Source organism: Echinops telfairi, unplaced genomic scaffold (assembly GCF_000313985.2).
Source record: "Echinops telfairi isolate 266 unplaced genomic scaffold, ASM31398v2 ScPeMD7_3533;HRSCAF=4204_0, whole genome shotgun sequence".
Classification (NCBI taxonomy): Eukaryota; Metazoa; Chordata; class Mammalia; order Afrosoricida; family Tenrecidae; genus Echinops; species Echinops telfairi.
Genome location: NW_022107431.1, coordinates 40,729,598 through 40,739,937, shown reverse-complemented (window position 1 = coordinate 40,739,937; position 10,340 = coordinate 40,729,598). Strand labels below are relative to the sequence as shown.

General features: G+C 49.1%; 1 long non-coding RNA gene across 1 annotated transcript; it reads right to left on the bottom strand.

Moving 5' to 3' along the window:
- Positions 1–8,378: 8,378 nt before the first annotated feature.
- LOC123522228 lies at positions 8,379–10,258 on the bottom strand. Its single transcript, XR_006680513.1, has 3 exons — positions 10,208–10,258; positions 9,884–9,997; positions 8,379–9,293 (listed from the first exon to the last, which is right to left on the bottom strand). It is a non-coding gene; the product is annotated as an uncharacterized LOC123522228 (long non-coding RNA).
- Between the last annotated feature and the right edge of the window lie 82 nt (positions 10,259–10,340).

Below are 10,340 nucleotides of genomic sequence, written 5' to 3'. Positions count from 1 at the left end.
GGAGGTCACATATAGTTCCTTGTAATCAGTTCCCTCTTTCCTACCCACTCTCCCTCTACCCTCCCAGTATCGCCACTCACACCACTGGTCCTGTAGGGAAGGGCTGTTTGAGAACGACGGGGCCAGGGGAGTTTCCGTGATGAAATAGGATCAGAATGCTCCCCCCACCCTGCCCCAAGCAATGGGACCCCTGGTGAGCAGCTCCTGGCTGTGAAGATTAAGGAGAAAGGCAGGCCCCAATGGCAACACTGGAAGCAGAACAGAACCCCTGGTTTTCACACACACACCCTTTTCAGTGGGGGACAAGCCCCAAAGAGACACTCCAACCAGAAGGCCATAGAGAGAGGAACTTGAAGGAGGGCAGACCCAAACCGGTGTCCTTTTGAAAGGTAGCTAGAGAGGGACAAAAGGGGATTGTCTCCACCGAACGCCTGCACTAAACGAAAATTAGCTGTCCATGCCACAGTAACGGGGTTGGAAAGAAATCAGGCACACCAATTAAACACCTATGGGAAAATACGGAACTGAGCATGTTCAGACCCAAGTCACCTAGGCCCAAGTGGGAGGTCTGTTAGGTAGCTAGATTTAGGGGCTGGGGATTGTCCCTCCCATCCTTGCAAAGGCCCCCAAGAGGGGGTTGGAAGGAAATGAGAGAACCGCTAGATGCCTATGAAGACCCCAAACTCAGCATGCTCCTATTCAAGCTCCTATCCTAGCCAGCTGGGAGGTACACCTGGGCAGACCAAACTAGGCCCAGGCTCATGACCTCACCCAGGTGGGCTCAACCCAACCAATGGGGTCAACCAATATCTTCAACCACGCCTTCCCCCAGCCAGGGGGTGGGCTAGAATCAAGGCAGGGAGCATGCTCTGGCAAGCTCTATTGCCCCATCGCTAGCTAACCAGGCTCCCAGCTACAGGGGAGAGTGGGGTCTCCCTCCCCTGCGAGGCACGCGTGAGCCTGCTCCGAGTCTACTTGGGGCCACAGCCTCTAGGCCCACATGCTCTTAGTCTTTAGGACTCTTGGGCCTCTGGCCTCCCGGGATTCCCGCACCCCCCCCCCAGTTCCGCACGTGTGGGTGCTCTCTTCCACGTGGTTGTTCGTGTCCACTTGTGAATTCCACCCGGCTTCCACGCAGCTTGGCACGCTTCCCTGAAATAGCGTGAACTCTTTTGAGACTGTAAAACCTGAACCTTGTCCTGTCCTTCATACACACCCACGAAACGGGCTTCCGAGTGAGTACTTTCATCGTGCAACGCCAAGAACCGAGGTATTACCCACTCGAGAAACCTTAGAGTCCACCTGGGCGCACAGACTAGCCACATGACATCACACAGGGGCGTCTAAACTCAGCCAATAAGATCAGCCACAACCCTCAACCACACCTCTCCAGCCGGTGGGGATCGGAGGGGCTCAAAGCTGGCCTCGCGCAGGCGCACTCTTGTTTGGGTGTGTGGGGGCTCAGGCAGGGGAGGGTGGGAATCTCTCGGGAGGGAATCTCGTGTGTGCTCCGCATCTCTGTGTGCGCATGCGCGCCTGTGGGCCCTTTCAGGCCGCATTCTTTTGGCTTCGGGGGATTTTCTGCTCTTGGTTCTGCGCTCCTGTTCCCGTATTCCTTCCTTGTGTTTTCTCGTGCTCCTCTGAAAAGGCCATTTTCAGTCGCAAACTTTCCCAGCCCACACCCCCACACCCCTACCCCGCCATGTGGCTTTGCATGTTTTCCAGAGATAGCGTGTACTGTCTGAGACTATCATACGGGAGACTTCTCTTTCCCTCCTAAAAGTGACTTGGATTTACAAAAGTGCTCCTGCCACGTGAATTCTTTCCTTGAAGCAAGAACCGAGGTAGACCACCCCAGAAACCTAACACTTTCTGTCTGGCAGTGAAAGACAGCCACAAGTGTCACACGATCGTGCTGACCACGGGCCACTAGTCTATGCTGGGCAATGGAGCTCAGTTCAGTCACCACAACAGCCCCGGGAGGAGGGGCGGTTCCCATGCCCACGGCACGGAGGGGGAAGCCGAGGAGCAGAGCCATACTGCTAGCGAGCAGTGTAAGCCAAGCTCAGGCTGGGCTCTTCTGCCGCACGGGGACCTTTGGGCTTTGTCTCCTTCCTCTTCTTTCCTGGGTGCATCCGGCTGCCTGCACCCTCTGCAGCTGTTGAGTCAGTCACAAGGCATCGCCACCCAGTGGGCGCGCTCAAGTGTCGCTGGGTCCTGGAGAGCAACCAACGGGCAGGCTCTCACTGGACAGTATACCTGAGTGGCAGAGCAGATTGAGCAGGACACATGACACAAAGGCACCGTGATAGGAAGACAAAAAGGGTGGGGTGCGAGTGAGGAGGAGAGAAGGTGGGGAATGAAATGTTCCAGAAATGAGATTTAAGAATCTGATGCAAAGCAGAGAGGAAAGAAGAAGGCCCAGGGGTGCCCCTTTGGACAACTTCCTTCTTCCCCACTAGGTGTCCTGGAGGGGAGGTGGAGAGTGGCTGTCAAGAGGGACTCCTACTTGCACTAGACTGCTCACTGCAAGGTCAGCAGTTTGAAACCACCTCAGGAGAGAGATGGGGCTTTCTATTCCCAGAAAGAGGCAGAGTCTCGGAAACCCACAGGGGCAGTTCCACGCTGTTCTCTAGGGTCGCTATGAGCTGCACTAGGCTCAATGGCAGTGAGCTGAGTGATACTGGAAGTGCTTCCAAGAAGCAGAAACATCACGAATTGCTTGATACCTTAGACTGGGGTCTGCGGTGGTTGTCCACTATTCCAAGATAAATAGTCTCGTGTAAGGACCATTGTAAAAAAGAAAGAACATTATGAAGCTGTTGTGGAAGCTATGTCAGTAGGTGCAAAACCTTGTACTTTTTGCAAAATACCTTTTTTGATCTTATATTGAAATGCAACTTTTATGTGGCTGCAATGTGATACATCCAGCATACAAACTACGTATTAATAGATGATGTTATCTGTAAGGTTTCTGGTCCACAGGCGATAATAGACCATTACGTTTGGAGCAGTGTAAACTGATACAAATAGATTACAATTGTGTAGGGGCTGTTGGCACTCCTAACCCCAACATTTTTCAAGGGTCAACTGTACAGCCACCATGTTCCTTAGGAGAGAGGATGGTGAGACTTTGTCTCACATGCTTTGGACATATTATCAGGAGGGACCAGTCCCTGGAAAAGAACTTCATGTTTTGTAAAGTAGAGGGTAATCTAAAAAAGTAGAAAATCTTCAATGAGATGGATTGACACCGTGGCTGCCATAATGGCCTCACACATGGGAACGCTTGAGAGGACGGTGCAGAACCGGGCAGTGTTTCTATTATATGTTGTTGTTGTTGTTGTTAGGTGCCACGGAGTTGATTTCCACCCGTAGCGACCTTATGCACGACAGAATGACAACTGCCTGGTCCTGCGCCATCGTCACCAGTGGTCCTACGCTTGAGCGCACTGTTGCAGCCACGGTGTCAATCCAGCTCCTTGAGGGTCTTGTTCTTTTTTGGGGCCCCTCTACCAAACGCGATGTCCTTTGGCAGGGACCGGTCTCTCCTGATAATATGTCCAAAGTTATATGAGCGGGCTTCAAAATATGTTCCTGTAAAAATTCCTTTCCGTGTTTTTCTTGAACTTTTTGAGGGTCACCATGAGTTGGATCTGGCTTGAAGGCACCTAACAACAACAACAACAACAATTTGGTGTCTCGGCCATTTAGTGCTGCTGGAACAGAAATAACACGTCGATGACTTTCGTACAGAGACATTTATTCTCCCCAGTTTAGGAGGCTGAGCAGCGGGTCTTGGGGGAGGCTTTCTCTCTCTCTTGGCTCTGGCAGAAGGCCCTTGTCTCATTTCACTATCTGTGGGCCTGGCATTCCTTGAAGATCTCCCAGGTCTTATCATCAATCTTCCCCTGGGTCTGGGAATTCTCAGCACAAGGCCTGGATTGAAAGCACATGCTCCACTCATGCCTCTTCTTTCTTGGTGGTAGTGAGGTCCCTCCGCTACTCACTGCTCTCTCCTTTACCCCAGGGAAACTCCCTTCCCATCGGATCTGGACTGGGACCCGACTATAGATGCTGCATCCCACCCTCACTCCCCAGCAACTGATGAGCTGATCACATCATTGGGGAATGATTACATCTTTACCTAACTTCCAAACCACTGAGAATCTTGGCCCAGCCCAGTTGACATAGATTTTGAGGAAGACACAATTCAATCTAAGACACTTGTTAATATCAAACCCTTTGTTAGTAACTGTACCTCGAAGGTTGATGGAGAACAAGAGCTCTCCCCACATAATTACAGCTTCCTACAACCCACGCCTGTCTTGGAAGAAGTACGACCAAAGTGCTCCTTAGAGGCAAGGATGGCAAGGCTTCATCTGACATACTTTGGACATGTTGTCAGGAGAGACCAGTCCCTGGAGAAGGACATCGTGCTTGGTAAGTGGAGGGGCAGAGAAAAAGAGAAAGCCCCTCAATGGGATGCGTTGATACAGTGGCTGAAACAATGGCTCAGGCATAGGACCAAGTAATTGTGAGGATGGCACAGGACCGGATAGTGTTCCATTCTATTGTGCATAGGGTCACTATGGGTTGGAACAGACTCACTGGTGTCTAACAACAACAACAACAACACTCCACACCATCCCATCTCTAGCCATGATCCCGGTGGGAAATGCTGGGCCAGGGTTTCTAAACGTTTGCTATGGACCACCTGATGCTTGTAAAAATAAAGATTTCAGGGAGTCGCCTATGAATGAAAACTCTCTCGAGGTGGAGCTTTTGATCTTGCATTCAAACAACTCCCTAGATGAGTCTGATGCACACTAAAGCAGGCCTCTCGTACATTCCCCGGGGCTATAGCAGCAATGTGATGATAAAGTAAAGTGGCTTTTGACCCCAGGATTTTTAATATATTCACAAGCTGAGTGGAAATGACAGCGCCTGAGAATTTCACCTTGGGGCATGCTGTGCTTCACTTTACCCTGTCTGCTCCCCAGTGATCGCTTCTGACCTTAAAAGGGTTTTTTAAGCCCTTGACTTTGGGAAAGTTTCATCCAGGAATGTTTTTAACTTCAAAGTGATCTACAGCTGGGAGATTATTTCTGGCAAGTCTTGCAATGCTGAATCCTGGATAGGGGGGCCGGGCTGGGGTGGGGGAAATCTCTGCAGGTGGTCCTATGAAACAGGCAATGTTTTGACCATTCTTAACCTAAGCTCCTTTACTGCCGTAAGACACAGGAATGTCTCATCGCAGGAGCTGATGTCTGTAAATAAACCTACTAACAATGCCTGCGGCGCATTTTTCAGAAGCCAAGAAAGTGTGTGTGTGTGTGTGTGTGTGTGTGTGTGTGTGTGTGTGTGTGTGAAGAAAGCAAGCCACATCTTTTGACAAGGGACTTCCTGTCCACAGGCTTCCTGCTGAGCGTTTATTAACAGTGGCTTGGCCACCAGGATTTCTAGCACGGCTCTCCACCTGGCTCTTTGACCTGAGTTCTTTTCTCCCAATGGCTTGAGTGATCATTCCCTGATCTGTCCCAAGTTCTTTGGGGGACTATGTCCCAGGTGGGAGACCTTGTCTTTGAGCCACTCCAGGGACCCATTGCATGTTTGAATGTTAGTCATTTTTGGCTGAGGTAGACAAGTAATATGGTTTGGGAGAAATTTGCTATCTTGGGTCTGACCACTCAGCAGGGTCAATACTTCAACAGCCAGGAGTCAGCCCACACAAGGCTTTATCGGGGGCTACAGAGGTGAATAAGACCAGTTTTGTGATCACAAAACTTTTAGAATTCTCAAGTGGGAATTGGTCAGTTTGGCCATCCTGCTGGGTACAAGATGAGCCATCTCAGAAGCAGGAAGAGGGAATCTCACTACCACCAAGATAGAAGAGCCAGAAGTGAAGTACATCCTTTGCCTCCTGAGATTCCTGCCCATTGAACCTTCTCAGTCCAAAGACAGATGGCTGTGAGACCAGAGAAGTGGCAGAGGACCAAGGACAAGAGCATGAGACAGAGAGGTTGGCTTCCTGTGCATGGAATGGGTAAAGCTGAGTGTTTGGGGGCCAGAGGCTTGCTTCTTGAATGGGGCACATGGGGGTACTTCATTGGCCAGATCGGCTTGCTGACCCATGAAGCTAGAACTGAGTGCCTTCAATCTGAAGCTTAGGGTGGAGTAGTATGCCTTTGGGGCATGTATCAGCAGTGCTAAAAAAACTCTAGCAGGATAGAGGCCAAGGGTGGCATGGCTGAGAGCCCAAGGACCAGAGAGAGGTCTGCCTGGATGGCTAGGAAGAGGCTGTCCTGACTATAAGAATTGTGTCCTGGGCCTTTCTGATCCTGCATTTCCCTAATAAACCTGTCCATTTCTCTACTAAACTCCATAGCTGTGAATATGGTCTATGAGTTCCGTGTGGCTACGGCAAGGAAGGATCAAGCCCAGTTGAGAAGTAGAGAGTGCTGTGGGAGGTAAGAAGGTTGGAGGGTGGAGATATGACTGACCACAGCCTCAGAGGAATTGGCCAATGGCTGATGCTGTTGGGGAGTCACCTCCTCCTCCCTTCAGAAGTCAGAGGAGGTTGGTTGTCACTCCTCTTTTCTTTTATTTTTTTTATCATTCTATTGTGGTCTCTGACAGCTCTTAGACCAATCCATACATCCATGTGTCAAGCACGTTTGTACATATGTTGCCATCATCCTTTTCAAAACATTTTCTTTCTGCTTGAGCCCTTGGTATCAGCTCTTTTTTTTTCATCCCATCCCTACTTTCCCACCCTCATGAGTCCTTGATAATTTATAAAATATTATTTTAATCATTTTTATTGGGGGCTCTTACAGCACTTATAATATTCCATACATCAATTATATCAAGCATATTTGTACATATGTTGCCATTATCATTTCCAAAACGTTTTCTACTTGAGCTCTTAGTATAAGTTCCTCTTTTTCCCATCCCTCATTCTCTCACTCTCATGAATCCTTGATCAATTATATATTATTATTATTTCATATCTTATACTGTCCCTTGTCTCCCTTCATCCACATTTCTGTTATTCATGTCCTTCAGTTGGGGGACGGTCTATATATACAACCATGTGATTGGTTCTCCCTTCTCCCCCCACGTTTCCCCTACCCTCACGGTATTGGTGGTATTGCTACTCCCATTATTGTTCCTTAGGGATCCATTCAGGGGTCCTGAATTCCACGTGTTGAGAGCTTTTTTCTTACCAGTGTACATGCTCTGGTCTAGCCAGATTTGTAAGGTAGAACTGGGGTCATGATAGAGGGGGGGGGGCATTAAAGAATTAGACGAATGTTGTATGTTTTGTCTGTGCTATACTGCACCCTGGCTGATTGCCACTCTTCTATGCCTGTCTTACAACTTCTTAATCTCTTCCTTCAGAAAACATGTTTTTTACTTTGTTTCTGGGGCACTGCATTCTCTTGGTTCTCTTCTGAGCTTACGGCCCATCTGTGTCTGTGTCCTTTGTTACATCATCTCAAAAACCAAACATTGACTGGATGCTGCCTCCTAGCAACTCTATAGAACCAGGTAGGACTTTCCTGTGAGTTCCTGAGATGAACTGTTACGGGCATAGAAAACCTCATCTTACTCTCGAGGAGCTGGCTGCTGGTTTCGAACCGCCGACCTTGCAGATCTCAGCCCAATGTGTAACGCCCCCCAGGCTCTCCTGTCCTCATCTACCTGACTTTAAATTGGTGGGCCCAGAAGTGAGGCTGCAAATAGTTCTTTCCTTCCTCACTTAACATCTTACCCAACAGATCACAGGAGCATCCTTGGCCCCCACCCCTGCCCATGCCAGGTGTAACAACTAAACACGGCTCAGACTTTGCTAAATGTCCCCTGCAAGGCCGGATCCCCTTTATTGAGAACCACTACACTCCAGCACAAGTGCAAATGAAAACGCATGCAGCCTGGGCGGTACACAGTCAAGATGCTCTGGTTCAGCCATCTTGCAGATGCCACTTCATAAAGGATATATTATGCGACGTGATGAAAGTTGCTTTTGTTGTTTACTGACCTCCACCTTTAATTAGCCAATCTATGAAGTGGCAGCTAATGATTAGCTGCATTTTTGAAACATCCAGAAAGGCTCTAGACAAACTCAACTTATCAGAAAAGCAGAGTTCATGAATGAAAGATTGCTTGTTAGTGCCAACAGTGCTGGGTTAGATTTGCCTCTCCAGCTGGCCAACTGGCCCATTTCACTCCACACTTCACCCATGGCACAAAGGAATATTGTGTGGAGGTTACAATCTATGAGACTCCGTCCTCGAAAATTAATAATATTACGTATGACCAGTTCCTTTCTATTAGTAATTAATACATGTAGACAGGAAAGGATAAGGGAAAAGTACATTTAAAAGCAGTCTTTTATTTGGACTCAACTTCATAATGGAAACATTTATTAGAGCATCACAGAAATGAGATAAGGGAAAATATGAGGTCACCCTGCCCATCTTTTCAAGAGCTACACTGTTCTGTGTGCCCCATCCCCACTCTTCATCCCTAGCCCAGAGCCTTATTAAATATCTGCATGTAATAATATAGGCCATTCCTCATCCAACCCCCCACCCCCCTGCACAGCCCCTGAGAATAACTCAACAGACAGGCCTAGGGTCTCAATAGTGGGATCATGATGTTCTTTAGTTGGTGGCTCTGTGAGGCATTAAAAAAAGGGGGTCTGCATCAGATATCACTAAGCCATGTTTGTCATGTATAAATCCTGTATTAAGTAGCGTGCTACAATGACACAACATGCATAGAGAGCTATGGGGGGCTCTGGGGTCCTAAGAGTTGTCTCTTGATATTTTGGAGTATTACTCATTCCAGAAAAGAGTGTCTACGACAGGATTTTCTTTATACTTCACCTTTACGCCCGTGGGATTCAATGCTCCTTTTTAGTTCTTCACGAAAACATCCTCATACAGGGCTTAACTTAATGTTAAATACCAACCGCCAATAAGGAGTGAGCCAGGTACTGTCCTGCACATACATCTAATTCAATTCGTGTGATACCAAGCAACAAATATGGACGTGCCAGAAATTGGAGGTGCAGAGAGGTTGCGTACTTTGTCCAAAGTCTCACAGCTCCTGAATGGCAGGGTGCCTATTCACTTATTCAAGTACAGCTGACCCCAGACACACCAAGTTCATGTCCTTTTAAAAGTTGTAGACTTGAGGCTTTCTTGCAAAAGTTCGTGTGAAGAAAAATGGACGTGCCCGGATGCTTTCAAACAGAGCCCAGCTGCAATGCCCGAGGGCTGGCTCTGAGAAAAAAACAAAAAACCACAAAAGTCCATCATAATCCAAACATTTAGGCGCCTGGGGACCTGGCCTGAAGAGGGATGGATTGGAAGATTGGGTTCCAAGGAGCGAAATCGTTCAATTGTGTTGTCCGGGGACAAAGACAGGGCTGGGCTTTTCTTAACCCGGGAGAGAAAGGGTAATTTAGAAAGCAGTGCTCCCTGTGGAAAATTCCTGACATTTAAAGGGAGGGGTGTAGGGGACTCCTTATTTGGTCTCTTGTGTGGGGGAGTGGAAAGGGTCAGTAGAGATTGCTGCACATAAACGCATAGGAAATGCAGGCGCAAAGCCTGACCACCAGAGTGGCCACATGGACAGAAAACAGCCCCAACCCCTCAGTGGATGGTGGGGAATCATTCGAGTAACAATGGAAAATGGAGTAGCCAGCCCTGGGCTGCAGGCGGGGAAAGTTCCGTCTGATTGATTGGGGTCAAGGTGGTGATGGGAATACTAGCATGAGAGCGTGTTGCCCACAGATAAATATGTCCCCCCTTGCATCTCTGCAAGACAGCAGGGAGGTGTGTGTGTTTGGAGTTAAATTAATTTGATTTACATCATGCCATGGCAGCTTCTGTTCTCTCTCCTGCTGTCAGCCGTCTTCGCCCGCTTCTTCCTCCGCTCCTTCACCCCCACACGTTTCATAACGCCGAGAGAAAGCACGGATTGGCTGCAGGCAGAATTTAGAAACGGGGTGACTCTAATTTGATTCTTCTGTACCGAGCGCGCTTCGCCCTCCCCCCCCGCCCCCCACTTCTTTCGGGAGGCAGCGAAGTTGTAAACCTGAGCAGCAGGGCGCATTATTATTATATTGTGCTTAGCGGTACACGCTGTTCGACAAGCGGAGTTGGTTCGTGGCAGCGCCACCCCCGCAGCTCACCTGCCCTCCCGTCGGGATGCGCTTTCCCGGGCCGGCCGCCTAGCTCTAGACTCGGACGGGCTCTGGGGGCCCGGGGTGGGGGATGGGGGAGGGTGCTCCTCGGGGACCCCGAGGCGGGGCTCCCCCCAGCCCC